Source organism: Pelophylax lessonae (assembly GCF_965119305.1).
Source record: "Pelophylax lessonae genome assembly, chromosome: 1".
Taxonomy (NCBI): Eukaryota; Metazoa; Chordata; class Amphibia; order Anura; family Ranidae; genus Pelophylax; species Pelophylax lessonae.
The window spans coordinates 219,530,763-219,558,280 of NC_138768.1; positions in this window are offsets into that span (position 1 = coordinate 219,530,763).

Sequence of the window (27,518 nt, forward strand, 5' to 3'; positions counted from 1 at the left end):
GGTTTCATTGTGTAGTGTTAGGCGCAAATTCCGCTACACGTGGGTTTCATTATTAACTGCAGTGTGTGGAATTCTACGCACCAACAGCGGGAAGCTGTGTATGCTGTTCTGCTCTTTCACAATCGTGTACTCCCCCTTTCTATTGTATATTTGAATGTATACAGGTATGTCATTGGCTGATTCTATGCGAATAACTTATGTCATGTGACTGTACATTTGGAATTGATTGGCTGGTGTTGTATAGCCATCACTTCCTTCTGTTGTCCCTGTGTTGTCCCATAAATAAACGGAGCTCAATGCTTTAGGCAGGACATTCTATTGAGCATGAGCATCCAATGTGATAACAGCCTGTGCGTCTGTATTACTGGGTACTGCTGAGTGCGCTCCATTACCTTATACAAAAGAGCTGAGAACTGTGCTTTTTAGCACAACAGGATTAATTGCACTTCGTGTATATTAATATCCAAAAGTGCACTTATTAGTGCAACAGAGTTAAAACCTTCCAGTGGTCAAGTGGTTAAAGATTTATATAACAAGAAATGGAGGAACGTTTTTCTGGAGTTAGGGAATTTAAACAAGTTTCTATAGGAAGGTTATAAGAAGGTACATAAGTGGATTGTATGAACCTATCTTGGAATAATCTACTTTATGTTAATTAATAGAGCCTATAGGTTTCTGATCTACTAAAGACTAATAGTCTATTAATTTTGGAAGGGGAATTTGCCCCCGAGCTTAATAAATGTGGAGGTTTCAGTCTGCAAAGAATCCCCAATAATGTGCAAAGAAAATGTAAAAAAAAAAGCATAATTTTTGCTTGCTTTTGATTGGATGATGGAAATTAGCAGAGTGTCACCTCATTCACTAAGCTCTGGGGACAGTTCCATTGCAAAGTTCAACACCGTTTACAAAATGAAATTTTGCCTCGCTCATCCATGTCTTTATGGACCTTGCTTTGTGCACTGGTCCAAATAATTTGGTTGATGGTGAATTATGATGTGGGGGATGTTTTTCAGGGCCCCTTAGTTCCAGTGAAGGGAACTCTTAAGGTGTCAGAATACCAAGACATTTTGGACAATTTCAGGCTCCCGACTTTGTGGGAACAGTTTGGGGATGGTCCCTTCCTGTTCCAACATGACTGCGCACCAGTGCACAAAGCAAGGTCCATAAAGACATGGATGAGCGAGTCCTGACCTCAACCTGATATAGCACCTTTGGGATGAATTAGAGCAAAGACTGTGAGTCAGGCCTTTTCATCCACATCAGTGTCTGACTTCACAAATGCTCTTCTGGAAGAATGGTCAAACATTCCCATAGACACACTCCTAAACCTTGTGGACAGTCTTCCCAGAAGAGTTGAAGCTGTTATAGCTGCAAAGGGTGGGCCAACTCAATATGAAACCCTACAGACTAAGACTGGGATGCCATTAAAGTTCATGTGCGTGTAAAGGCAGGCGTCCAGATACTTTTGGTAATATAGTGTATATAATCTCTTCCAACCAGCAGCTATCAAATACAGTATGACTAAAAAAATCTCTCATAGACAGTAATAAGAAAATACTTTCACCCTTGCCAGAAGCCCCTTTTTCTAGCTCCCCCTCCACTACATTCATATTTTTCCAGCAGCCACCTCCAACATTCTTCATGGTCCCCACTCTGTAAGGCTCCCAGCCTTCTTCCTGCCAGCATACCCTTCCACAAAGCCACATTACACTAACCACCTCTTTCTCTATAGCCTCTCCGCAATCTCATTTTCTTCTCTCTCATATCGCTGCAGGCACGTTCTCCCTTTTTTTACTGGCCTGGATTCTGTGGGGAGGTGTACTGGCGGTACTGAGAAGGAGCTATGTTAGATGTCCCCCCCACAGAATACAAGGATACAAGTGTATTAGGTGCCAAGGCCTGCTGGTTACATCTATGCTAAATTTGACCTTATCTACTGACTTCTTGCAATAAGTAAAATGGGTATTTTTTTGATCTGTTGAATATTTATAAAAATAATTTGTGCTACCCATAACTTTATTTGCCTGTTTCTAACTCATTTAGTTTTCACTGAGGATGTCAGAGACTATCAAACATTTAAAGGTTTAAATTGCTCAATTTTTATCAGAATCACTATTTCTATGAAAATGCCCCTTCTAGAAAGCTGTATAATCTTTGCAGGCATCATCTTGTGTTACAGAATGGCTTATCCCAGATCCCATCTGCATTTTTATGGTATATCTCATTTGCTGTAAAAAAGATAATTTCAGTAGTCTGTTCAATGACCGTTTACACTAATACCCAAAGGCTCTTTCATACAACGGACATGCTGGACCTTTTCCTCATTATTCATCTTATATCTATCATTGAAAAGCTCATGTGTAATTATTTCTTGCATGAAAAGGTCCTAATCTGACACTTTGAAATAACTGCTACATTTATGCTTAGCATTAGCCTGGAATGTTTTGCTCTCCATTTGCTTTAAAGCTTAACTCCAGACATATAAAACAAACACTTTGCATTGCAGTTATGTAGAAAACAAATTTAAAAAAAATTATATTTTAAGGCAACTAGTTAAGGGACTTAAAGCGGAGTTCCACCCAGGGGATACTTTTTTTAATAAAAATACCCCCGGGACAGTCAGGGCTAGTACATTCCACAATGGCTAGCCTCTGATCTGTCCCGGGTTGCACTTACCTTTTAGGAGAAATACTTACCTTGAAAAAGTATTCTCCAGCGCTGCCATCTCAGGTGTGGGCAGCTTGAAGCCAGCGCGATCCTCTTCTGCGTCCTCTTTCTTCTTCTTTGGTCCCACGATGCACTGCACCGGCCCCGCCGTCACTTCCGGTGCGCGCGCGTCATCCCTCCACAGCTTCTGGGCATGCCCAGAAGCTGTTTAGAAGGGAACTGACGTAGGGGCTGGTGCAGGCACAATGATTCCTGGGAGCGATGACGTTCAGCTCCCAGGAATCATTGCAAAAGCCAGGAAGTGACGAATCGCCGTGGCCGCCGAGGGGAGGAAGAAGGAAGTAAGGTAAGTATATTTTCTCTACAAGGTAAGTAAAAAAAAAAAAAATTGCGATTATCCATTTGTTTTTCAGGTGACCTGGAGCGAGAAGATGGAGGTAAGTATAAATTTAGGGTGGAACTCCACTTTAAATGTGTCTTGGTATAGGACTTTTGAAATCCTCTGTACAGTGGGACTGGGAGAGGGAGGACTAGCACCAGGAGCTAATCAGCACATATGCCAACAAGGAATATGCTCATGGTAGAAGAGAGGAGAGACCTAACCGCATACATACCTCAAAACATTTTGAGATGGGAATGAGGGACACCTATTAGCAAAAGTATGTAAGCATAGGACACACCCCCTGCCACTTCCCTTTAAAGGAGAGTTGTACAAAAAAAAAAAAACTTAAGTGCATTTTTTACCACTATTTTTCCTTTATGTTGCTTTATGAAATTTACAAATGCAGCAATTTAGAAATTGGATAAAAGGTTTAGCACGGAAAAACACTTTTTGATAGATAAGTAGTGCATTTTATATACAACTATATATATAGATCAGACCAAAATTAGGGACAAACGGGGAGGAATGAGGAACAGAGGGACTTTGTTCCGAATGAGGGGCAATCCTTCGAAATCAGGGACAGTTGGGCCTCATATATCTGCTGTGCTCTTTTACTATTCTATGAAAGCCTGGGGGAAGGAGGGGACAAAAATGTATTGCTTAACTGTTAGGAGAGTGAGAACACTAACCTGGTTGTGTCATCTGGCAGGCTTTGCAAATCTCAGGACTGGTTGAACAAAACTAAATATGCTCTGGCTAGCAGCACAGTTCAATCATATAAGTGATTGTAAAGGCACCTTTTTAATTAAAATACCAAAAAGGTTTTCACTTACCTGCTCTGTAAAAGTAAGGGTAAGATTGGTTGCTTAAAGCGGATTTCCACCCAAAAGTGGAGCTTCGGCCTGATTTGTTCCCCCCCCCCCTCTAATGCCACATTTGGCACATTTCAGGGGGGAGGGGGGAATGGGTACCTGTTTTTGACAGGTACCCTTCCCCACTTTCGGGAGACGGCGCCGCGGTGCCGTCCCTTGGAAGTTTGGCCCCCTCCTCCTTCCCCCGCCGCCGAGCCAATCCGAATGCGCAGCGCGCTTCGCGCATTCGCAGTAAGGACCCCCCTGTGAAGCCAGGTTCCCTTACCGGCAATGGCATCGGCAGCACCCGACAGCCGATGGAAACATCGGCTGGGTGCCGACATCGCTGGACTCCAGGACAGATAAGTGTCCTAATATTAAAAGTCAGCAGCTACAGTATGTGTAGCTGCTGACTTTACATTTTTGAGGGGGGGGGGGTGGAACTCTGTTTTAATTCCTCTTCTAAGGTCCTTCCCTGGCATTCTTCATTCTTCCTCTCCTCCGTATGCCCTCACAGCAAGCCGCCTGCTATGGGGGAGTACATGTGGGTTTGCTCCTGAGCCAGGCTGTGTGCGTCCATAGATACAGACAGCACTGCTTGACTGTGCCCTCAACTCCCTCTTCACTGTATTTGATTGACTCAGCAAATTCTGTGAGACCAGGAAGACAGGGAGAGAAGAACTTCAGCACTGGATCGATAAAGTACTCAGGTAAATATTAAAGGCGGTGCAAAGTTTTTTTTTTTTACCATAATGCAGAGAATGCATTAAGGTGAAAAACCTTTCGTGTTTAGAACCACTTTATTAAGCAAAGCTAAAACACCAGGATAAGGAGCCTTAGTTAAAAAAAGACACTTATTTGTAGCGAAGTTTCATTAAATCAGAAAATTACAGTCTCATGGTTGAAAATAAAGAAAACAAAGTAATGTACTGCTCAAGGATAAAAACACCTCCATTAAAGCTCAAAACTCTGAGGGATAGTTCGGGTGCACGCCCTGGTTGCAACAGGAGCATGTGGAAAAAATAGACTGGATGGCAGCACTCCGAAACAATTACATTTATTCAAAGATGAAAAATAAAAAGATGAATATAGCACAGCGGAGATGAGAACAGCTAACACGTTTTGCACCAAGACTGGTGCCTAGTCATAGCTCACTAAGCACCAGTCTTGGTGTGAAACGCGTTAGCTGTTCTCTGTTATCATCTCCGCTGTGGTATATTCATCTTTTTATTTTTCATCTTTGAATAAATGTGATTGTTTCGGAGTGCTGCCGTCCAGTCCATTTTTCCACTTGAAAATAAAGAGCCTTATCCTTGTGTAAAGCTCCATGAGCCTTGTGTATGTCACAGGTGAATTTAGCTATTTGCATAGAGTTGCTTGTATGTCAAATCGGAAGGTTCTTTTACCATATGTGTTTTAAGCCTTTTATTACCAAATAAAAGAAACATATCCATTTTATTACTAAATCTATTTAGTACCACTAGAAAAGACATTCATTCTCTGGCTCTGCCAGCATACAGTATATGTAACATCTTCATTGTACAGCATTGGAGTATGATCACACAGCTTCCAAATAGCCAACAAATATGCCTTCAATTTTCCAGGGAAAAAGTACTACTTGTTACTGGAAAATGAGAGCGAGAATGCCTTTAGGCAACATTTGACAAAGAATTTTGAATCCCTTTAGTCAACTAAAATGTCCAAAGCAGTGAGTGTTAAAATACCCAAACATTTACATAAAACAAATAGATTTAGGATATGTAAACCAGCCTGTTATTATCTTGCTCTTCACTTTCAAGCATTAATCAAATTGTCAGTGCCATAGTTTACTGCCCTGGGCAATGCTTGGACAAACTTGGTAAGCAGATGGAAATTCTCGGGAGAGCATGTTAGCAATATTGCTTACTGCAATCTTGTGACTGAATATAAAATATGTCATAGTATATCATTATCCATACTTATATATACAGTATATATATAGTAAGGTATTAGGTAGTATGGTTTTTTTTTTTTTTTTCTCCCATTTGACTTCAACTTTTTAGATGGTATAAAATCTGTTTACAACCAAAAATAGTATATATGTATACAGCAGCCAAGAGTTTTTTCTTCACTTTATACTATTCTTTACCATACTGTATTTGTACAGTAAAGGAAAATTGTAATATGGTCTCAGTGTTGTGTACAGTATGCAAGTGCCATCCACAGTGCAGAAAGAATTTGGCATCATTTAGTTTGGATACTCTTTTAAATGCTTTACTCAACACCAAGAGAGAATGTGCACTGACCATTTAAATTAAACTTCATCCCTTTGAACTATCCCACAGTTCACTGGAAATTAGTAGACCAGGATGACTATGGCCAAACCCAAGTCAGGACTTGCCCTCTCACATCCATGTACCTGATCTGGAACTTAAAAGAGCAATCTACCCCAGGCCTGAAGCTTCCCATTGCAAAAACTGCTGATGTGATAAGAATCTGTAAGTATCTCCCAACACTTAGGCTGGCCATACATGGAGCAAATTTCTTTCCTGCATTCACGGGTTGCAGGAAAGCAATTTGTTTGATTCCCCCGGAAACACAGACAGGTGGGGGAGGGTAGGGGAAGTCATCCCCACTGGGAGAAGACAGTGATTATGCTGACTATGAATTATGCTATCGTTGTTTACCGATAATTGTAAGAGAATATGACAGGCTGGTTGTACCCAAGTTGATTGATCGATCAACTTATTCGATTCAGCCTGCCTATTAAAAGGTTTGACTCTCGGCCGGTTTCTGCTGAACCGGCCAAAATTCGAACTGTGTATGGCTGGCCTTAGTTGAAGAAAGTTGAAAAATAGTGCTGGACCCATATGGCTATTTCACTGGTATTGCTATTTTAAAGTATTGATGCTGATGTAAATGATCTGGTTCCTGGGCAGGCAGCTTCTACACCCTAGATCAGTGATGGCGAACCTTGGCACCCCAGATGTTTTTGAACTACATTTCCCATGATACTCATGCACTCTGCAGTGTAGTTGAGCATCATGGAAAATGTAGTTCCAAAACATCTGGGGTGCCAAGGTTCGCCATCACTGACCTAGATCATCTCCACCATCTCCTTGGTTTGTAGTGTAATGTAACAAAAATCTAAGTTCAAGCACCACACCACTGCTAAGAGGTCCAGATACAACTTTATTCCAATAAATGACATGGGGAAAATCCGAAAAGTAGCCAACACCTTTCAGGGGGTCGAAGATTATCCTTTCATTAGGGCTAAAAAAAACATAAGGAAATCTCTGTATCAGTCTAGTATCAATACAATATCCTCTCCTAGGAGTCTTATTTAAACCCAAATACCCTCTAGCCAATAGTATTGGAAGTATAAAAATGGCAATCCATATCTGAGCATTTTTACCTCATAGGACTTCTGTTTGGGATTCTACTCAAAAAGACAAAACATTTTCTTTTTTTTATCATAGACACATTCCCTGGAGTTCATACAGAATGTCTAAGACACTCTTTAGAATATCAATGCATCATCAAACAACAAATGTCAGTGTGGGTTTCATGTACCTGTTGTACACAAATACATGGATCTAGGGCAAGCACTGAGTTTGGAAGCACATTGAGATTGGAATGTCCATACAGACACTCTGACGTTAGTACCGCGGTGCTCCTTCACTGTCATTAAAGCTGTCACACAGACAGCACAGCAGCAGAAAGTTATGTACCTGGGGAAGGTGAAGCCTGATGGGGATTTACAGACACGAGTTCAGTTCCCCATCAGATCTGCTCCCCTCATGATTCACATTAGGCAGTAGGCAGATCCTTAGCCAGTGGGCTGCCTGCTACTGGATTAAGAATCCACCCACTGCCTGATGTCAATTACACTGTGAGAGTGGATCTGATGGGAAACTGGTAGTTTTGCTGTCAAGCTCCACCCATTGCAGGATCATTGGTTGTTAGGAGGCTGTCAGCTGTGAAGACAACAGTGTCCTCAACAATCAGTGACAGGCAGCATCGAATATGTATCTGCTACATTGTGGACAGGGACAGGCACTCTGCCTGTCTCTGTATGCCAATTTAGAGTAGGTCCTAATTACCTTCAGTTTCATTATCTATGATAAGGAAGTAATTATTTTTGAGTTTGGTGCATTAATAGTGCTACTCTGTAAAAGTTCTGCAATTAAAAACGACCAGAATCTGCTGCATGTGTTTTTTAAGTTACCAAACCGGGTACAGATTTCTAAATTTGGTGCAGGCCACTTTATAGGGCCATTGCGCCGAAAACTGTTCTTATTTCTTTATTGAATTCCCCCCCCCCTCCATTAGATATCTTAGGTACATATACTGTATAAGTTACCTGCTACAGTTGACAAATACCCCTCAAATGTACTATATAGATTGCAGTTATACAATCCTTTGAATACCTTCTAGGTAAATGGACCTTTTTTTGGGGGGATTTTTGGGGTTTTTCTCTCATAAGGTATGATGCTGGTAAGGCTAGGGGACATTGTTTAGCGATTGTACAATCAGATTGTACAATGTATTCGATTACAAATTTGTATATATTTATTTTCACTGGGTCATTAGGTCCAAATTTTAAACAGAAGGTATTATTTTGATTATAATGATGATGATGATTATTTTTTATTATTGTGTTTTCGTTTAACCAATTGATGAATAAAAATGGTATGGTTTATTATTCATGTTCTCACATTTGAGGATTTTGCATATTGATTATCTATAGGGTTGAGCGAACCCGGACTGTATTGTTCGGGATTGTATCAGACTTTTGGGTATTCGGTACCCGGACACGGACCCGAACATTTCACTGTATGTTCGGTATACAGTCCGTTGTTCGGTAATGTTATTTCATGTTTTGGCACGGTTTTAATGACACGGTTTCAATAGCTGCAAGGCAGCCAATCAGCAAGCGTTTAACTAGTGTGCCCTTAGAAGCCATCACAGCCATGCCTACTAATGGCATGGCTGTGATTGGCCAGTGCAGCATGTGACCCAGACTCTATATAAGCTGGAGACACATAGCGCCGTGCATCACTCTGCTCTAACTATACTAGGGACAGGTTCCTGCTGCTGCTGAGGGAAAGATTTTTGTGGGGCAAGCTGGAGATTGCTTTCAGGGAAAGAATATGAAGAATCGTCTTTAATCAGACAGCGATTTACATTATTTTATTGTGTGGGGTTGCAGTACACAATCTTTTTGCCCTGACCTGAGCCCAGTGAGGAGGAGGGAGAAAAAAAAAACTTTTATCAGTTTGTTAGGTGGGTGGCGTGTAGCAGGCATGTAATGCAAGCTTAGTGCATATGTGTCTGCTTAATCTGGATTTAAAAAATGAAAAAACATTTTTCCTTCATATTTTACTTTGACATACAGTGTTTAGACAGACACTGCTTTTCTAATCTTCTCTTCAAAAAGCACCAATGTAAGGGGAAAATAATTATTTTTTAGTTTTTAGGGAAAAAAAATATTTTTCAGTTTTTCATTCAAATGGGGTTTTTTTATTCCATAGCGGAATAGAACAACAACAGTATCCAAACTGTTAGGCGTGTGGCGTGTAGCAGCCATGTAATGCAAGCTCAGGGCATATGTGTCTGCTTAATCTGTATTTAAAAAAAAAAAAACTTTTTTCCTTCATATTTTACTGTGATTTACAGCGTTTAGACACTGCAGTTCAAATCTGCTATTCAACAAGCACCAATTACGGGGACAATTATTTTTCAGTTTTTTATTTATACGTTACAGTGAGATACACCCTTTGCATACTGTTGTTGTATTCTGCTTATAAATAAAAAACCATGTAGGGGGAAAAAATTAAATTGCAGCTTAGTCTGCATATGTTACAGTGAGATACACCCTTTGCATACTGTTGTATTCCGCTTATCAATAAAACCCATTTAGGGGAAAAAAATGTAATTGCGGCCTAGTCTGCATATATTACAGTGAGATACACCCTTTGCATTCTGTTTTTTGTATTCCGCTTATCAATAAAAACCCATTTAGGGAGAAAAAATTAAATTGCCGCTTAGTCTGCATATGTTACAGTGAGATACACCTTTTACATACTGTTGTATTCCGCTTATCAATAAAAAACAATTTAGGGGAAATAAATTTAATCAATAAACACCCATTTAGGGGAAGATCCAAAATTAGATAAATGTGAGGAGAAGGTCAAATAAGGGACGTGGCCTGGGTCGTGGTGCTGCTGGTGGAGCTCCTGTTGCAAGTAGAGGACGTGGTCGATCTGTGCCAGCTACACGCACAAGTGAAACACCTTTCTCAGCTGTGAGTAGGCGACAGAACCTGCAGCAGTATTTGGAAGGGCCTAATGCACCTCTACAAATGTTGAGGCCAGAACAAGTACAAGCGATAGTAGATTGGGTTGCTGACAGTGCCTCCAGTTCCTTCACATTGTCTCCCACCTAGTCTTCTGCTGAAAGTTTAGAGTTGGCACCTGCAGCCAATGTCCATCAATCTTTCACCCCACCCCCTTGCAAATCAGCCAAGCAGTCTGAGCCCCAAGTCATGCAGCAGTCTCTTCTACTTTTTGATGACTCTGTTAGCATGGTTTCCCAGAGCCATCTACCTAGCCCTGCCCCAGAAGTGGAAGAGATTGAGTGCACCGATGCTCAACCACTTATGTCTCAAGATGAGTACATGGGAGGACCATCGTAGCATGTCACGGATGATGACGAAACGTAGGTGCCAACTGCTGTGGATTTTCGAATTGTGGAGACCGACAAGGAGGGCAGGGGTGAAGACTGGGTGGAAGACGATGTGGAGGATGATGAGGTCCTTGACCCCACATGGAATGAACATCATTCAGGTGACCTGAGTAGTTTGGAGGAAGAGGCGGTGGTTGCACAGAGCCACCAGCACAGCAGTAGAGGGAGCAGGGTGCAAAAGCAGAGCGGCCATGCCCTAGACACTACGCCTGCTACTGCACAACGCAGCAAGGGACCAAGCATACCAAAGCCAGCTCAAAGGAGTTCCCTGGCATGGCAGTTCTTCAGACAATATGATGATGACAGGACAGGACAGGCTGTGCAATCAAAGCCTGAAGCGAGGCATAAACCTTCTCAACCTGAGCACAACCTGCATGACCAGGCATCTAAGTGCAAAGCATGAGCTGCAGTGGAGTAGACATCTCAAAAACCAACCAAGAAAGGTCTCTGGCTCCTCCTGCTTCCTCTTCTGCTGCAGTCTCAGCCTCTTCACCCACCTCTGTAGTGACAGTGGCACCTGCCACCCCGCAAACAGAGGATCTGCCAGCAACACCACCACCTGGGTCACCAACAACCATCTCCACAATGTCCCGTGGAAGCGTTCAGCTTTCTATCTCCTAAACACTGGAGTGGAAGAGGAAGTACCCCCCTACCCACCCCCGATCCCTGGCCCTGAATGCCAGCATTTCAAAATTCCTGGCCTTTGAAATGCTGTCATTCCGTCTGGTGGAGACGCAGAGTTTTAAAAGCCTTATGGCGGTGGCTGTCACACAGTGCGTCGTGCCCAGCCGCCACTACTTTTCCAGGCAAGCCATCCCTTCCCTGCACAACCAAGTGGGTGACAAAATCAGGTGTGCACTGCGCAATGCCATCTGTGGCAAGGTCCACCTAACTACGGATACGTGGACCAGTAAGCACGGTCAGGGACGTTATATCCCCCTAACAGCACACTGGGTTAATGCAATGGCAGCTGGGCCTGAGGCAGATACCAGTTTGGCGCATGTCCCTCCACCACCGAGGATTTCAGGGCGCTTCAGTTTGCCTCCTGTTCCTAACTCCTCCTACTCCGCTTCCTCATCCTCTACCGCCTCCTCATCCGATCAGTGTAACACCTTCACCACCAACTTCAGCACAGCCAGGAGTAAACAACAGCAGGCAGTTTTAAAACTTGCCTGTTTGGGGGAAAAAACCACATACCGCGCAGGAGTTGTGGAGGGGCATTCAACAGCAGACCGATGCGTGATGGCTGCCAGTGAGCCTCAAGCCCGGCCTGGTGGTGTGCGATAATGGGCGAAATCTCGTAGCAGCTCTGGGCCTAGCTGGTTTGACACACATCCCTTGCCTGGCACATGTGCTGAATTTAGTGGTGCAGAGGTTACTTAGAAATTACCCCGATATGTCAGAGCTGCTGCAGAAAGTGCGGGCCATCTGTGCGCACTTTCGGCGCTCTCACTCTGCTTCTGCTCGCCTGTCAGCGCTGCAGCGTAACTTCGGCCTTCCCGCTCACCGCCTCATATGTGACGTGCCCACAAGGTGGAACTCCACCTTGCACATGCTGGTCAGACTGTGCGAGCAGCAGCAGGCCATAGTGGAGTTTCAGCTGCAGCACGCACGCGTGAGTCGCTCTGCGGAACAGCACCACTTCACCACCAATAACTTGGCCTCCATGCGAGACCTGTATGCCTTGTTGCGCTTTTTCGAGTACTCCACCAACATGGCCAGTGCCGATGACGCTGTTCTCAGCTTAACTATCCCACTTCTATGCCTTCCTGAAAAAATGCTTCGGTAGATGATGGAAGAGGATGTGGCACAGGATGAGGAGGAGGAGGAGGAAGAGGTTTAATTTCCAAGGCTTTCAGGGCAGTCATTCACAAGTAGTGATGTCGCGAACATAAAATTTGCCGTTCGCGAACGGCGAACGCGAACATCGGCGAATGTTCGCGAACATTGCGAACCGCCATAGACTTTAATAGGCAGGAGAATTTTAAAACCCACAGGGACTCTTTCTGGCCACAATAGTAATGGAAAAGTTGTTTCAAGGGGACAAACACCTGGACTGTGGCATGCCGGAGGGGGATCCATGGCAAAACTCCCATGGAAAATTACGTAGTTGACGCAGAGTCGGGTTTTATTCCATAAAGGGCATAAATCACCTAACATTCCTAAATTGTTTGGAATAACGTGCTTTAAAACATCCAGTGTGTGTATACGATCAGGTATGATGTTGTATCGATCAGGTAGTGTAAGGGTTACGCCCGCTTCACAGTGACAGACCAAACTCCCCGTTTAACGCACCGCAAACAACCGCAAACAGACCAGAACCGACCAAAATGGGACAGGAACTGGGCTTTAAGGGTTAGGGTTAGGTTTAGTGTTAGGGGTTAGGGTTAGGGTTACGGTGAGATACTTAGGGTTAGAGTTAGTAACCCTACCCCTACGCCTCTAACCCTAACCGTCTAACCCTAAGCACTAAAAATAACCCTAACCCTAGCCCTAACCCTAACCCTAGCCCTAACCCTAATTCTAATTTCTTTCTGGTTCTGGACATGCTACAGAGCTGAAACTTCACAGGTACACTTTTTAGACCCCCAGACACTGAATCACACAAAAAAAGTTCTTAAAAATTGTAATTTTTTGTTAGAGAGCCAATTATTGGAAAAATTAAAAAAAAAAAAAATAAAACATTTCTTTGGATTTAGCATCTGGGGGGTCTAAAAAGTGTACCTGTGAAGTTTCAGCTCTGTAGCATGTCCAGAACAAGAAAAAAAATATGAATTAGGGTTAGGGCTAGGGTTAGGCTTAGGGCTAGGGTTAGGGTTAGGGCTAGGGTTAGGTTTAGGTTTAGGTTTAGGTTTAGGTTTAGGGTTAGGGTTATTTTTATGGCTAGGCTTAGAGGGTTAGGGTTAAGGTTAGAGGGTTAGGGTTATGGTTAGAGGGTTAGGGTTAGGTTTAGTGTTAGGGGCTAGGGTTAGGGTTACGGTGAGATACTTAGGGTTAGAGTTAGTAGCCCTACCCCTACCCCTCTAACTCTAACCCTCTAACCCTAAGCACTAAAAATAACCCTAACCTTAGCCCTGACCCTAACCCTAGCCCTAACCCTAACCCTAACCCTAGCCCTAACCCTAATTCTATTTTTTTTCTGGTTCTGGACATGCTACAGAGCTGAAACTTCACAGGTACACTTTTTAGACCCCCCCAGACACTAAATCACACAAAAAAGTTATTAAAAATTGTCCTTTTTGATAGAGAGCCAATGATTGGAAAAATTAAAAAAGAAAATAAAAATAAAAAATTTCTTTGGATTTAGCATCTGGGGGGGGGGGGGGTGTCTAAAAAGTGTACCTGTGAAGTTTCAGCTCTGTAGCATGTCCGGAACCAGAAAAAATTACGAATTAGGGTTAGGGCTAGGATTAGGCTTAGGGCTAGGGCTAGGGTTAGGGTTAGGGCTAGGGTTAGGGTTAGGGTTATTTTTATGGCTAGGCTTAGAGGGTTAGGGTTAAGGTTAGAGGGTTAGGGTTATGGTTATGGTTAGAGGGTTAGGTTTAGTGTTAGGGGCTAGGGTTAGGGTTACGGTGAGATACTTAGGGTTAGAGTTAGTAGCCCTACCCCTACCCCTCTAACTCTAACCCTCTAACCCTAAGCACTAAAAATAACCCTAACCTTAGCCCTGACCCTAACCCTAGCACTAACCCTAACCCTAACCCTAACCCTAGCCCTAACCCTAATTCTATTTTTTTATGGTTCTGGACATGCTACAGAGCTGAAACTTCACAGGTACACTTTTTAGACCCCCCAGACAATAAATCCAAAGACATTTTTTTTTTTAAGTTTTTTTTTTTTTTAAGTTTTCCAATAATTGGCTCTCTATCAAAAATGACAATGTTTAAGAACTTTTTTTGTGTGATTTAGTGTCTAGGGGGTCTAAAAAGTGTACCTGTGAAGTTTCAGCTCTGTAGCATGTCCAGAACCAGAAAAAAAAGATCATTTTTCAGTAGAGCAGGGATGGTGGGAACCCCTTTTACACCTATATGTTTTTTTTTCTGGTTCTGGACATGCTACAGAGCTGAAACTTCACAGGTACGCTTTTTAGACCCCCCAGACACTAATCCAAAAAAAGTCATGCCTGCCACCGTATATATCAGTGGTGGGTGGGCAGTGGCACTGCAGTGGGCACAGTACACTCTGTGGACCTGACAGTCACTGGCACCCAGGCAACTGCAATTATAAAAAAAATATATATCTTTTTACTTTGCAAGCTGCTGTGCCACCGTATATATATCAGTGGTGGGTGGGCACGCAGTGGCACTACAGTGGGCACAGTACACTCTGTGGACCTGACAGTCACTGGCAGCCCAGGCAACTGCAATAATAAAAAATATATATTTTTTTCAATTTGCAACAAGATGCTGTGCCACCGTATATATATCAGTGGTGGGCAGTGCACTGCAGTGGGTACAGTGCACTCTGTGGACCTGACACAGCACTCACTGCAATTATGACAGAGGAAAAAAAAAATATTTTTTTAAATGCAAGGTACTGTGCCTGTGCCACCCGAAATGAGTGTGGTGTGCACACAGTACAGTCTGTGGTGGGTCTGTGGCCTCTCACACACAGCGGGCAGGCAACTGCAGTGTACAATAGATATATATATATATATATATATATATATATATATAAATAAAAAAAAATACTCAATTACCAGCCCTTAAAAGGGCTTTTGGGGACACTAGATATATATATATATATATATATATATATATATATATATATATATATATATATATATATAAAAGAAAAAACTCAATTACCAGGGGACACTAGATATATATATATATATATATATATATATATATATATATATATATATATATATCGGCTTTTTGGGGTGCTGTCAGGATGCTGTCCTTACAGCAGTAGTGGACCAAGAACACTGACTAGCAAGACCAGGAACACTGACTAACAACTGTCCCTAGCTATTAACAGCAGCAGCAGCAGCAGCAACACTCTCCCTGCTCTCACTAACACACTGCTTCAGAATGATCTAAGATGGATGCTGCCCTTGCTTATTTATAGGAGGTGGGAGGGTGTGGGAGGGAGGTATGCTGATTGGCTGGAAATGTGCCTGCTGACTGTGAAGTTCAGGGTCAAAGTTTGCCTCAATGATGTATTATAGGGGGCGGACCGAACATCGCATATGTTCGCCCCCGCAGCGGCGAACACGAACATGCTAAGTTCACCGGGAACTGTCCGCCGGCGAACAGTTCGGTACATCTCTATTCACAAGTGGCTCCGAGGGTGGGTTCCTGCATCCACAAACTCCACGTACACAATTGTCCAGCAGGGGCACAGTTCTGGAGGATGACGAGGATGAGGAGATGGAGGAGGAGATGGAACCATGTTGACAGCAGGGTGGCACCCAGGCCAGCTCATGGCCATCACTAGTGGGTGGCTGGGGGGATACAGAGGACACAGAGGATACACCTCCCACAGAGGACAGCTTTTTATTGCCTCTGGGCAGCTTGGCACACATGAGCGATTATATGCTGCAGTGTCTCCGCAACGACCACCGCATTTCCCACATTTTAACTTGTGCTGATTACTGGGTGGCCACGCTGCTGGATCCCCGTTACAAGGACAACGTACCGTCCTTAATTCCCTCACTGGAGCGTGATCGTAAGATGCGCGAGTACAAGCGCATGCTGATAGAAGCGCTGCTGGTGGCATTCCTACCTGACAGTGGGGGCACAGTGGAAGCACAAGGCCAAGGCAGAGGAGGAGGAAGAGGTCGCCAACGCAGCCAGGTCACCACCAGCACCTCAGAAGGCAGGGTTAGCATGGATGAAATGTGGAAAAGCTTTGTCAGAATGCCACAACAAGCAGCAGCACCACCAGCTGATATGGAACGTCTTAGCAGGAGGCAGCATTTCACTAACATGGTGGAGCAGTATGTGTGCACATGCCTAGACGTACTGAATGACAGGTCTGCCCCCTTTAACTTCTGGGTCTCCAAGTTGGGCACATGGCCTGAGCTTGCCCTTTACGCCTTGGAGGTGCTGGCGTGCCCTGCAGCCAGTGTATTATCTGAACGGGTATTTAGCATAGCTGGGGGCGTTATCACAGACAAGCGCAGCCGCCTGTCCAGAGCCAATGTGGACAAGCTCACGTTCATTAAAATGAACCAGGCATGGATCCCACAGGACTTGTCCGTACCTTGTGCAGAATAGACATGTATACCAGCCTTGCCCAGCCATTGTTGTATTTGATCTTTCTTACTCTTTTGGGGTGTACCCTAATTTAAAAAAAAATTAAATTAAAAACCAAAACCAGTTTTGGCTACCTCGTCCTCCTCCTCCACCGCCACCGCTGCTTTCACCTACACCGCCATATCCACCGTCACCTCAACCTCCTACTTCATAGGCATTGTCCTCCTCCTCCTCCTACATCATTCAAGATTATTATTTATTGTTATGTATTTTATGTTATTTTAAGTTATTTCCCTATCCACATTTGTTTGCAGAGCACTTTCCATGCTCTTAAGAAGATTTTGCTGCCATTTGCAGCCCTCTAGCCCTTTCCATGTGTTTTTTAGAGCCATTTTAGTGCTCAAAAGTTCGGGTCACCATTGACTTCAATGGGGTTCGGGATCGGGGTAAAGTTCGGGTTAAGTCCGGGTCACGAACCCGGACTTTTTTTTCAAGTTTGACCGGCCCCGCCGAACCCGGACATCCAGGTGTTCGCTCAACTCTAATTATCTATTCATTGTTACCCGACTTTAATTTTTATACTCCAAATACTACTTGTTATTGGGTATTTGGTTTTAAATATGACCCCAAGGAGAGGATGTTGTATTGATATCAGATTGATATGGAAATGTCCTTATGTTTTTTTTCTTAGCCCTGATGAAGGGGACATTCTTAGACTACCAAAATGCATTGCCAATTTTTGGGTTGTCCCTCTGACTTTTACTGGAATACAGTTGTATCTGGACCTCTTAGCAGTGGAATGGCACATCAATTTCCATCTTTGTTACTCCCAACATTTATTCACTCTGGAGCCCACTCCTCATTTGACAGCAGACAGTGTTTATATTTTCTAAATTACCATCAATTCTGGCTAGTTTCAGCTGACATGCATGACACATTGAGAAAGGTCATTACCAGCTAAACCATGTGTAAATAAAGGGGCTAAAGCAAACGTTGGTGCTGCGGACTTTACTGGTTACCACACATGTTCTGTTAAGTATGACTTTAGGGTGACAGAGATTTCCGCACCTGTCACTCTTAAGCTGGATACACACTATACAACTTTTTTTGTTAGATTTCCTTTAGATTTACCTTTAACTATGTAGTGCAAGGGCCTGTCTTATTGCATACGAATTGAAAGTGTAAATCTAAAGGAAAAAATCTATAGCCAATTGTATAGTGTGTATTCAGCTTTAGAAAGATATCTGCTGTCTGATAACCATCGTTATAAATTTTAAGAATATTCTGTCTCTTCCAATATCCTAAATCACCCTAGAAGACTGATAATAACATATCTAGAAAATTTGGTATTGCAGCTCCACACCTGTTTCAAGTCCCTAGAATAATAAATAATAAGACAGTACTATTAAATTATTAATTTTAAGGGGATATAGACTGGAAAGAAAGTTGAGGGAATCTTGCACAAAGAAGCATAAATTTTGATCAAACAATGCCTAAATTTAATAGACAAGAAATGCCTGCTTTTATATCAAAAGAAAAAGCACATGCTAAAAGGACACCAGCTACAATATTTCTTTCAGCTGGAAAGCTCGGAAATTCAACTTGTCTAAAACCCACAAAAACTGCTTTCAGAGAAAGTTGTGAATTAACTTTCTTTTTCTCTTACAAAGCTTGGGCCCTTCATACCAGCATAATAATATATGTGCCAAATGACCACAAACTTGAAAAGTAAAGTTTTCTTTGCCTCTATGAACAAACTTTAGCAGGGATACCATGAAAATGATTCTAGGATTTTGCATAATATTCTGGGCTCTTGACCCAGGTCCAATTTACCCCTTGGTGCCTGCATTGAACATATTAACCCTTTAGCGCCCTTTAAGGGGTTTCAGAAGGCGGGAGGAAGAGCGGGGTTTATGATCATGTGACTGCCGTGACTGGCTGTCACGTGATTGGAAAGCGTTAGCCGGTGGTAACTTTCTGTTAGCTACCGGTAATTGTATATGGAGCTCGCTCTCAGCACAGCTCTATTTGCAATCTGGTTCGCAAATATGTAGCCTCTCGGCACCAAGAGGTTAACCCCGAATTAAAAAACAACACAGAGTGTACCATAACCAGAGTTATTTCCAAGACCACGGAAAGAGACAACTCCTTCCTACAAAATACTTAACTGAATACTGAACGAATAGATCACCACTAATACATTGCTAACTTTCTATTCCCTTCAAAGCTGGTAACAGCTACATGGTCAGATGGAAAACAATTAGAAATCTATTGTTTAGTGGAAAATTTTGTATGTTCATTAACCTTGGCAACTGGAAGCAATACGATTTTCAGTAAGGATTAATGCAATGTAGTGAACTTGGTGTTGAGTTATTCAATTTAAGGTCATCACAGAGGACAAGTGGGCACTCTTTACATCTAGAGGAAAAGAGATTTTGTCTCCAAATATGGAAAGGTTTCTTCACAGTAAGGCCATGAAAATGTGGAATAGACCAGAGGTGGTTTTGGCCCGCTCACTAGATTGCTTTAAAAAAAAGCCTGGATTCTTTCCTAGGTGTAAATAATATAATTAAATACTAATAGTTATAGGTAAAATTGATCCAGGAAATATTGGATTGCCTCTCAGGGATTTAGGAAGGATTTTTTTTCTCCTGCTGTATCAAATTGGATTATACTTTTGCTGTTTTTGTTTTTTTGCCTTCCTCTGGATCAACTTTGGATATAGAATTTTATATATGGGATTGCATGGTTGTGTTTTCTTTACTGTTTTTTGTTTTTTATTGGATGAGCTAGATAGACTTGTGTCTTTTTTCAACCTGGCTAACTATGTAACCACGTAACTATGTAAGGATGCAGTACACAGTCACTACCAATGTGCGTAATAATGAGTAATCTCCTATGGCAAGAGACAAAGATGAGTTCTTCATCCTCTTTCTTGTGGACATTTCTGAAACATTTGATACCATGGCCAAAGCAATATTAAAAGACCAAACACAAAAACATTGTAATCCTACAAGCCCAATTTCTCCTAAAAGGCAGATTACAATAAAAACACCTGGAAGAATACTTCCAGATGTTCTGACCTAGTTCCAGTTCTGGCCTAGTCTTTCTTATGGTATCTCACAAAGTTTTGTACAGTCTGCATTGAAGTGTATGTCTTGGCCCATGTTATGCACAACATACACTATATTTATCCTATAAAGGATAACTAAACACCAAAATGATTACTGGGGTAATCCCCAGTCCACCAGAACTAGTGCCTCTATTGGATGATTTCCCCTACTTTTCTGGGGAAAACCCAAAATGTTGTATTTTCTTTTACTTTCACTTTTAATGACAATGGTAAACAAGACACATAGAGAAGGTGAATCTCCATAACGGGGGCACAGACAACAATACAAGGTGACAAGTGTTCTAATCCCTCTTCACTCTATCCAAAACTAAAAAAAAAAAAGTTTTGCTTTTAGTCATACTTAAAGTGCATTTGATACATGCTCTTATTCACATAGCCTAACTTTGAAAAATGTTTAAATTGCTACTTACTTGCTTTACTTGTTGAAAAATATTTTTTTTTTATCAATTTAGGCCAATATGTGTAACACTGAGCGCTCCGGTCCCTGCTTCTGGACCGGAGCGCTCGCAGCGTTTGTTCCAGATCCACTCACCTGTGCCCACTCCGGCTCCCTCCTCCGCTCCCCGCTCACATGGTTCCCGGAGCACGCGCCCCTGCACCATAGGGCGCGCGCGCGCGCAAGTCGTTTGAAATTTAAGGGGCCTGTGCACCAGTAATTGGTACCTGGTCCAAACCTCCCTTCCTGTTTCCTGTGACCTGTTTCCTGTTTCCTGTGACTTGTGACCTGTTTCCTGTGACCTGTTTCCTGTGACCTGTTTCCTGTGACCTGTTTCCTGTTTCCTATATAAGTGACCTGCCCCTTCCAGCCATTGCCGGATCTTTGTTGCCTTGTTGCCTTAGTGAAAGCGTTATTTGTGTAATCCTTTGCCTGTTGCCGAACCCTTTGCTAACGACTATCGCCTCTGAACCTGTGCTGCCTGCCCTGACCTTTGCTACGTCTGACTACGCCTCTGCCTGTCCCTTTTGTACTACGCCTATATCAGCAGTCGGTGAGGTTGAGCCGCTACCAGAGGACACGACCTGGTAGTTACCGCCGCAGCAAGCCCATCCCGCCTTGCGACGGGCTCTGGTGAAAACCAGTAACTACTTAGAACCGATCCTCCGGTACGGTCCACGCCAATCCCTCACTGACACAGCGGATCCACTCCCTGCACCGCTCCTGCTACCAGTCCGGACCCTGACAGTAAGATCCGGCCATGGATCCCGCTGATGTGCCTCTGCCTAGTATCGCGGACCTTACTACAGTTGTGGCCCAGCTGTCGCAGCAGATCGCTCAGCAAGGTCAACAGCTGGCACAGTTGACCGCCATGCTGCAGCAGCTTCTTCCAGCACAGCAGCAGCCGCCTCCACCGCCTGCATCTGCTTCACCACCGCAGCCTGTGGCCGCCGCCACTTCTAGAGTCCGTCTGTCCATGCCGGCCAAGTACGACGGTGATCCCAAGTTGTGCCGCGGATTCTTATCCCAATGCTCCCTTCACCTGGAGATGTCGGCTGACCAGTTCCCCTCGGAGCGAGCCAAGGTGGCATTTGTCGTTAGCCTGCTTTCGGGGAAGGCCCTGGCCTGGGCTACACCACTTTGGGACCGCAACGATCCTGCCACTGCCAGTGTCCAGAGTTTCTTTGTGGAATTCCGGAGTGTTTTTGAGGAGCCAGCCCGGGCTGCCTCAGCAGAGACTGCGTTATTGAACTTGTCCCAGGGGAGTTCCTCTGTCGGAGACTATGCTATCCGTTTCCGCACCCTGGCTTCGGAACTCTCCTGGAATAACGAGGTGCTCTATGCTACCTTTAAGAAAGGCTTGTCCAGCGCCATAAAGGACGTCCTGGCCGCACGAGAAGTCCCTACCAACCTGAGTGACCTCATCCATTTGGCCACCAGGATTGACCTGCGTTTTGCTGAGCGATGGAGAGAGGAACTGCTACAGGAAAAGGGAAGTGCTCGTCCCAGACGCTTTCCTCGTCTGGCGCCTATCTTCCAGCCTCCACCGCAACCCTCTTCTGGGCCTCCTGCCGAGGAAGCCATGCAGGTGGATCGGTCTTGCCTGACCACGCAAGAAAGGAACCGCCGTAGAGACGAGAACCTCTGTTTGTACTGTGCCAGTACTGAGCACTTTCTAAAGGACTGTCCTCTCCGTCCACCGCGTCAGGGAAACGCTCGCACCTAGTCAACGTGGGAGAGGCTGTAATGTTCTGGTACCTTTGGGTACCCTAATTACTCTTTTATAAGTGTATGCGCCCCACCATTCTCTTTTGGTAAGGTGCGCATACACCTTTAAGACTGATGCTGTCATCACTGAGCGCCAGACTGGATGGCTATTTAGATCGCCGGCTCTCACTCACATGTGTTCGTTCAAACTGCTTTGTGCCTTGATGCTAACCTGTCTTGAAGCTCACATGCTTGCAAGCATACCTCGCTGTCGGAACCACGCTGCGCTGATCCCTGTATCCCGCTACCGGATCATCCGCTCTTGCCGAACCTCTCCTCTGCTACATTGCTATTAGTGATAAGTACCCCACAGGGGAAACCCCTATAACCTTTATACTAAAGCTTACACTATCTAGCTCTGCATACTAAGGACTATTACTACATCTGCATTATCTAAGATTGCTAGCTCTTGAGCCTACTACCACCTGTTCTTGCACTGGGTTGATCTCTCTTGTATGTCCACCTGCTACTCTATCATCTACTACCATACATGATTGCTAAACCTATCTGCATCCCATCTGCTACTATCTTACTTTCAAGAACATTTCCTTTCAAGTGTCTGTCATCTACCATCTCTACCCAACCTGTCTCTTCAGCCTATCATCACTGTGTTACTATATACATAAGTCACTCTAGGAAACATCTTATTGAGTGTGTGTATTTACTTGCTGAATTGAGATCACCCACACATGATGAGTCATTGAGAGTTGGGAATGGTGTCTCAGCGTTTCTCTACATGACTACTGAAGTGGAATATTTCTGCAGCTGAAAATCCACATCATACGTAAAACGAAGGAGCGTTACAGATTGAACGAACCACAAATGGATTCAGCAGAAATAACCACTCAGATGACACAATTAAAACAGCAAGTACCTGCGTTAATACACGCACTTGCTGAATTAAAAGAAGACAATCAGGCTCTGTCGCAGCAGGTAATTAGACTGACACAACTTACCACTGCTCAGTCCCCTGAACCCAAAATAAATCCTCCTTTGGTATTTACAGGCGATCGCAAAAAATTTCGCGAATTTAAAAACGCATGTGAGTTACTTTTCTTGCTAAAACCCCGTACCTACCTTACTGATCACATTAAGGTTTGTACTATTATTTCTTACCTAACAGGCGATCCTGGGCAGACTCTCTTTTTGAGAAAAGCGACCAGCTTCTCAACTCCTATGCCTTGTTCCTAGCAGAACTCACTAGCCTATATGATGATCCCAATAGGCAGAGTACTGCCGATCTTCAATTAAGATCCTTGAAACAAGGTGGGAGACCTGTAGAAGACTTTGTCGCAGAATTCAAGAGATGGACCCTTGATTCAGAATGGAATGATGCATCTCTGAAATCCCAATTTAGGCTTGGCCTATCAGAGGCCGTTAAAGACGAGCTCGCCCGAGCGGATCTGCCAAAAACCCTGGATGCATTGATACAACTCAGTATCACCATAGATAGAAGACTACGAGAAAGAAAGGCTGAGAAAATGGGAATGCCATTATCCAGTTCTTCTCGGATTTCGGCCGTTGACCCCGTTCCTATGGAGGTAGGAACCATACGCCCACCTCTATCAACTATGGAAAGAGCCAGAAGACGATCTGGTAATCTCTGCTTGTACTGTGCATCCCCGGATCACAAGATAAATGTCTGTCCCCTAGTCTACAAAAAGAAGGGTGAGTGTTCACATGTCCTCCTAGGGGGATTGACATCTTCAATCACTAACCCTTACCTTTCTGTTTGCTTAACATTACAGTGGGACCAGAACAGGATTACTACTAAGGCCATGATTGACACAGGATCTTGTGGAAATTATATTGACATACGTTTTGCTGCTTTAAATAAAGTTCCTATTATTTCTAAACTTGAACCTGTCTCAGTGAGTCTTATTAACGGTGTTCCTTTATACTCTTGTCCGATCACTGATCAGACACAGGCACTCCTAGTCACTACTAACGGGTCTCATATGGAGACCACTACCTTCGATCTAATACCTTCACCCCACTTTCCCATTGTTTTGGGACTTCCCTGGTTGCACACACATCAACCAACCATAGATTGGAAGGAACGGACCCTGACCTTCCTCTCTTGCTATTGCGAGGGTACGTGTAACCTCCCGTCTTTCAGGAAGATCCTGTCTGTGGTGACAGATGAGATTGCACCACTATGTTATCAGGATCTCTCTGAGGTTTTTCTTGAGAAAAATGCTCAAGCACTACCTCCCCATCGAGACTATGATTGTAGCATTGATCTACTCCCAAATAGCAAATTGCCGTTCGGTCATGTTTATCCTCTTTCACAGGATGAACTTTCCCATCTCAAAGACTATTTGGATGAGAATTTGGAAAAATGTTTTATTAGACCTTCCACTTCTTCCACAGCAGCAGGACTCTTTTTTGTCCGCAATAAGGACTCAAGTCTCAGGCCTATCATCGACTATAGGCAATTGAATGCTATTACAATAAAAGATCGCTATCCTCTACCGCTTATCCCTGAGCTCATTGAGCAGGTGCGTGGAGCTACCTATTTTTCAAAATTGGACCTGAAAGGAGCATACAATCTCATTTGAATCCGTGATGGACACGAGTGGAAGACTGCATTCAGAACCAGATACGGATTGTTCGAATATCTTGTAATGCCATTCGGGCTATGCAACGCCCCTGCAGTTTTTCAACGATTTATAAACGATATTTTCAGAGACTTACTAGATGTCTGTGTTGTGGTATATCTGGACGATATACTTATATATTCACGATCCCTGTCTGAACACATAAGACATGTAAGACTAGTATTATCGAGATTGCTTGCACACAACCTTTATGTGAAACTGAAAAAATGCTTGTTTCATAAAGAAGAGGTACTGTTTCTAGGCTACATCATATCCAAAACAGGAATCGAGATGGACATGAGTAAGATATCCTGCATTCAGGATTGGCCTACACCAACCACACGCAAGGCGCTACAGCGATTCCTTGGATTTTCGAATTTCTACAGGAAGTTCATTAGAAACTTCTCTGCCATTGTGAGACCCCTCACACAGCTCACTAGCATTAAAAAACCATTCAAATGGTCAGATGAAGCAAATAAAGCTTTTCACCTGTTAAAGACAAGGTTTACTTCTGCTCCCATACTACGCCATCCAGACCCATCCCTCCAATACATTCTGGAAGTAGATGCGTCAAACATGGCAGTAGGAGCAATACTCTCCCAACGACCAACTCACACTTCACCACTTCATCCAGTCGCCTTTTTTTCTAAATTCCTAAGCAGTCCAGAGATAAATTACCACGTGGGTGAAAAGGAACTGCTTGCTATAAAATTGGCTCTGGAGAATTGGCGACATCTACTCGAAGGCACCCAATTACCAATACTTATATACACGGACCATAAAAATCTCCAATATCTTCAGACTAACAAAACTCTCTCGCACCGACAGGTACGATGGTCACTATTCTTTCTAAGGTTTAACTTCCTAGTGACCTACACACCTGCAGATAAGAACAAAAAGGCGGATGCACTATCACGACTAACTGAAGAAAACTACTTCGAAATCCCTTCCGTTCCTATAATACCTCACAAACGCATTATTGGAGTTGTCCGTTCCTTGAAGGAAGAGGTTTTGCATGGTATAAGTTTGGATTCACCCCCACCACAACTAAATACTGATGCAGAAGGCTTCCTCTACTACAACGACAAACTTTACATACCACCTACCATACGCACCAAGATCTTGGAATTATCGCATGATGTGCCTATGGCAGGACATATGGGTATGACAAAGACTCTTAATCTGATTACCAGGCAATTCTGGTGGCCTGACATGAAAACATCTATACAAAAATTCGTCTCTTCATGCAATGTCTGTGCCAGGTCCAAAATTGACACTACGAGACCATCCGGTCTACTATGCAGTCTACCAATACCCCAAACTCCATGGGAAGTTGTGTCCTTGGACTTTATAGTGGAATTGCCTCCTTCCAAAGGATTTAATACCATCTTAGTGTCAGTGGACCATCTGACAAAAATGGCACATTTCATTGCTATTCGCAGACTACCTTCGTCCAAACATTCGGCAGAACTCCTGATGAAACATGTCTTTAAGTTACATGGTATCCCAAAAACTCTTCTGTCTGACCGTGGATCACAATTTATTTCCAAGTTCTGGCAAGAACTATGTCACATACTACGGATCGAGCGGAAGCTCACTTCTCCTTATCATCCGCAGACCAACTGACAGACTGAAAGAGTCAACCAATGCATCGAGCAATATTTACGTTGTTACACGTCTTACCAACAGGATGATTGGGTGGATCTTCTCCCTCTGGCAGAATTTGCCTACAACAACGCAACCCACAGTACGACCAAGCAGAGTCCGTTCTACTTGAACTATGGGTTTCATCCCTCTATTCTTCCACCACGCATCCTTCCTTCAAATAACCCAGTAGCTTCAGACTATCTTACCCAAATAAAGGACTCTCTGGGTTTGCTTAATACTACCATTGCACATGCTCATAGTCAACAAAAGAAGTACTATGATCTTCGCAGAAGACCTTCTCCTCAGTACGCTATCGGGGACCTCGTTTGGCTCTCAACAAAAAATTTAAGACTGAAAATCCCTAGCAAAAAGCTTGGACCTCTGTTCTTGGGACCTTTCCCAATCAAGAAACTTATTGGAAAATCTGCAGTACAGCTTGCATTGCCAATAGACCTCAAAATACATCCCATTTTCCATGTGTCGCTACTGAAGCCCTGTGTTCCTGACCAAGGAATAAGGCCTACTATCCCTCCTCCTCCTCCTGTACAAGTTGAAGGTGGAGAAGAATATGAGATAAAAGAGATTCTGGATTCTCATATCCACAGAGGAAGACTTCAGTACTTGGTTCGATGGAAGAACTATGGGCCCCAAGACGACACCTGGCTAAACACCTCTGACATACATGCCTCTAGATTAATCCGCAATTTTCATGTGAAGTACCCAGACAAACCAGCTCCAGAGGCCTTCAGGAGCCGGCCTTAAGGGGGGGGGGGGGTACTGTAATGTTCTGGTACCTTTGGGTACCCTAATTACTCTTTCATAAGTGTATGCGCCCCACCATTCTCTTTTGGTAAGGTGCGCATACACCTTTAAGACTGATGCTGTCATCACTGAGTGCCGGACTGGATGGCTATTTAGATCGCCGGCTCTCACTCACATGTGTTCGTTCAAACTGCTTTGTGCCTTGATGCTAACCTGTCTTGAAGCTCACATGCTTGCAAGCATACCTCGCTGTCGAAAAAACCACGCTGCGCTGATCCCTGTATCCCGCTACCGGATCATCCGCTCTTGCCGAACCTCTCCTCTGCTACATTGCTATTAGTGAT